Raw genomic sequence first — 4,424 nt, forward strand, 5'->3', positions numbered from 1 at the left:
CTCACATTCACTAGTTGTCCAATGAAAAGGCAATAATCCTTCTTTGTCATATGCCACCTCAACCATATTGATATCTTTGTATAAAACCTAAGTGGCGAGGGGGCATTGAATCCACAATCCATCGCCAGAGTGTAGATCTTTCCACAACATCATTGGGAGTATAAACATTAATGGTCCCAAAAGAATGATTTCGATTGACATGAGAATCCACACAAGCCACTGAGTAGGATCAAATCCATGATCCACCACACAAAAAATGCCATCGTGACACAAGAAGGGTAAGAACCCCTCTAGGACTAGCCTTGTGATTGGAGGCAAAAATAGAGTAACTGGCCAAATAACCTAATATGCTACATAAACACATGAAATGAGCAATCTTAATTTCCTAAAGACATAACACATCAATACCAAGATAATTTTGTTGAGCATTCCACTCGAAATACATATTGGTGAGAACAGTGGGACCTCAAACATTCCATGAGATAAAAGATATATCTAAAACTATTGCATACCATCTTCGTCTTCAAGAGAGGTGAACCAATTTTACAAGAAGTTTGAAGTCATCTGAAAACCAAGCAATACATTCCTTCTTTTTTTTGAAACTATCTCACCTTCTTCCACATGCCCAAAAGGGCTATGAGAACAATGTAAGTTGTGAGGCTAAATAGAGAGAACCAAAGTCAGCTAAGGAGTTCATACAATAGATGGATGAACAAAAGCCTCGTCAACAACAATAGTAATGCTTTCTTTCCCCTTCTTGAAAGGGTTTGAAACTAGAGGTCACAATTGAAAAGCAACAAATTATTGGGGCTTGTTAGGCATATTACTAAACGAGGTGGACTTGCCTTTACACAACACCATTGTCCACTTCTCTTCAATTTTAGACGCCTCGGGAGGGGAGCATGGAAGGTTTAAAACCTTAGGAGTGGGCCCTCAGAACCACCAACAGACAATCTCTAATTTTGTACAACAAAGATGACCTAACATACCATGGAACATTTTGGAAAATGCCCCAAACATGGTTGACCTTGACAAAACATAAAAGGTAAAAGCCTTTGATAAAGTTTTGGACATCGGACCAAGACAAACCCCATGAGGAGCCCATGCCTTGGTGACCCAATCCTAGAGCATGCTTTCAAGGCGGACCCTCCCAACAAAATAACCTATAAAAGTATGCTACTCTAACTATTAAGATGCAAAATCAAATTTTGGAATGGGTAAAACCGCATCCCTAAGGTTATCGTAAAGCACACCTCATGGAAAACTTTCAGGACAAATTTTCAAGGATGTTTAGTGGAGTTGTTAATCCCAGACACCAAAACATCAACACCAACATCAACTGCTAGTATGAAGTTGGCCGAAGCCATAGAAAACACTAAAAGTCATGTAGTTAATGTGTATGATGCAATACTGACATAAACTGACATAAACAAGCAATAATATGCAAACATAACCCTAAGAGTCCTACCCAAATTTCGATCAATTACATATTATATACTTCATCATTATCCACTTTTGAATATAATCAAGAAAGCTAACAAGACAATTCATTTGTAGCCTTTAAAAGTTATGTAATTTTTTTTATATAGAAATCATGATAGAATATACTTTGAAAAGTTTACACCAAGAATTTCGATTACAAATATTTCTATACCAAGAACCAACAATTTGCTATGTATGAAAATGAGATATTTAGAAAAGTTGGACCATGACAACAGTATGCATAGAACCATATCCATTATTTATGTAATCAGCCACAAGATGAAGGTTAAACTAGTCTCTTTCCTTATAATTAAGAAAAATGAATTATATTAATGTTGACAAATGACCAAAGTAGCTCAATGGAACTCAAAAATGCAAAAATTATGCTTAGCAAAATAAAAAATATATAGGAGATAAACCCTTGATAAATCAGTACATGCAAAATCATTTGATATTAAGTGTCATGTTGAGAGCAGCCAATGGAGGCAGGGGGAGGAGAGACGAGACAGAGCAATAGTGTACTTTCCATCTGAGCAAGAAGGAAGAAGGAGATTAACATCCTCAGCAAACACCATGAAAGGATCAATTCGAAGTTGCAATCTACAAAAAATTGTTCTTTAACAGAAATCTTTAGTCTGCAAACATAATTTTGTTAGGAAAACTTTCAAATGACTGCTTGCCAGTAAAGATCTCAAAACAAGCTATGTCAATGCTATTTAAGTCTACCTTGTTTATCAGTTCCAGTCATAACTCCGACATGGTATCTTAAATTCAGACAATTAAACCAAGTTTTTAGACATCGGTAGATTTTTACAATTCATTCGACTGTCAATGTATGTTTCTGAATTTGATTGTGTTTGTGTGAATGTTTTTTATCAACACTTTCAAACATGATCTATCATCAAAATAACAGAAAAGTAAAAACACTCACACAATCAAATCCAAAAATATATATTAACAAATTTATAAAATTTATTTTAAAACTAGATTCTCGGATAAGCAAAGCAAACTTGTAAACAAGTGAGGACACTTTGATAGCTCCTGCAAACCACCAAGGCCTAAGCTATGTTAAAAATTTCACTTGATCTCAATAACAATATGGAAATTTGGAATAGAAATGGTCCTCTGTATTTTCTATTTCATTTTGTCGAATCCAGAGCAATCCTATTGCAAGATAGGACTAAAAGAGTTGTGCAGATTTAAAATAACAAGTGTTTCTCTCTGGTACAAGAATTTGTTTTATGAGTTAACAGGCATTCATTGGCATGTGGCGTAAAGATAGTCCAAGGTACTATTCTGTCAAATTCAACAGCGACGTGTACCTGCTCCCATCACTTATAAGTGCTTCTGTGCACAAAAGATCCCGAATTTCGGTGCAGGCTACTGCAGTCTGGCACCCTCGAACGAGTTTCTGAGTAAAATTTTTGCAAAAGGTCCCACCGAGATTTGAACTCGGGTTACTGGATTCAGAGTCCAATGTCCTCACCACTAGACCATGGGACCATTGTGTCTACGAAATTGGAATAAATTATAATACTTCGTTTTGTAACAGTTTTTTTTGGTCGTCCTCCTTTTCTCTTCTACTTAATATGTATGCTACTTATTCTTGGCGACCTCGTACTATCATTTTTAGTGCGTAGTATAGAGATTAGAGGGTCCAATAGTTGTAGAGGGTGCCTAATTGTTGAATATTCACTTACAATCATTTTTTTTTCACATTTTATATTATTTTTTATAAATATTGTTTATATTTGATTGTGCAAATTTTTAATATCGATGTTTTGGATCAAATTTTATATCTATAATCATGATATGAAAACACGAGAAGAGAAATATGAAGATTTTAGTCAAAATTTCTAGGGTTTTAGATCAAACTCCATCATCAAGTGATGCAAGTAAGAGAAGATAAATGTAATGATTTTAGTCACTTCATGATTCATTGTTAGAGAAGGGAAGCAAAAGAAAAGAAGTGCGAGTTTCCATTTGCCACGTGGATTTGTTTTTAAGATTGTTTTGGAAATATTCTATAGTTATGAATGTGTTTCCTAGTTGTGAATGCGTTTCCTCCCATTTTAAAATTCAAAATTCAAATTTAATTGACAAGATACCCTCCCACTATTAAAACAACTAAATACATATTTGTGTAATTTTTTTTATGTGCTAATCTTTTAGATATTTAATGCATTCATTCTAAAAATCCACTCAAGCATTTGAAAAGTACATCATTCTAGATTTGGTGCAATAAAATGAGTAACAAATATGTTTAATTAGGCATTTTCATACTCTTTTCAAGCTTGTTCAATTTCTAAGATTTATTTGAGAGAACTTGCCTTTGTATAGCTAATTTGGAATCCTTAAGGATTCTTAAGTACCGTCAAGTCCCCAACTATTTAGATAAGAGTAGAGCATATTGTACATATTAGGAAAAGTTGTATAGTAGAATACCACTAATTGCTAGGATGAGTTTGAACTTAAAGAGTACCACATGAATACTAAATCGTCCTTGATCTAGACACATTTGTCCCTTGACAAAAGTGGGGATTCAATGTAGGCTTCTAGGTAGTTCATTAACGAAGAGGAACTTGTTCCCAAATATGATATTAGATAGATTCTAGATTTGTTTTCATTTGACAACTCAACTTTAATCATTGAGCGGAGTACCTCCATCTCCTCATTTTTCCTAAAATAACAAGCATAAATTTATCAAATTTCTTTATTTTTAATTAATCTACATTGATTGTGCTTATTTTTTTGTATTACTTAATTAGCTAAGGTTAACCCTTAATGAAATTTTGTGTTCCTTTATTTTTGGTTAACTTATATGATCCTATACATCCCAACCATTTGTTAGGAATTTATAACGCATTAGGGTTTTAAGATCCACATTTTTTGAGATTGCAACATATTGTGAGATTTAAACTTGCTCTTGCATCCTTATACTT

General features: G+C 33.9%; 1 non-coding gene across 1 annotated transcript; it reads right to left on the reverse strand.

The window, feature by feature from the left end:
• Positions 1-2,913: 2,913 nt before the first annotated feature.
• TRNAQ-CUG (transfer RNA glutamine (anticodon CUG)) lies at positions 2,914-2,985 on the reverse strand. Its single transcript has one exon. It is a non-coding gene; the product is annotated as a tRNA-Gln (tRNA).
• Positions 2,986-4,424: the final 1,439 nt, after the last annotated feature.

This window comes from Cryptomeria japonica, chromosome 6 (assembly GCF_030272615.1).
Source record: "Cryptomeria japonica chromosome 6, Sugi_1.0, whole genome shotgun sequence".
In the NCBI taxonomy this organism is placed as follows: domain Eukaryota; kingdom Viridiplantae; phylum Streptophyta; class Pinopsida; order Cupressales; family Cupressaceae; genus Cryptomeria; species Cryptomeria japonica.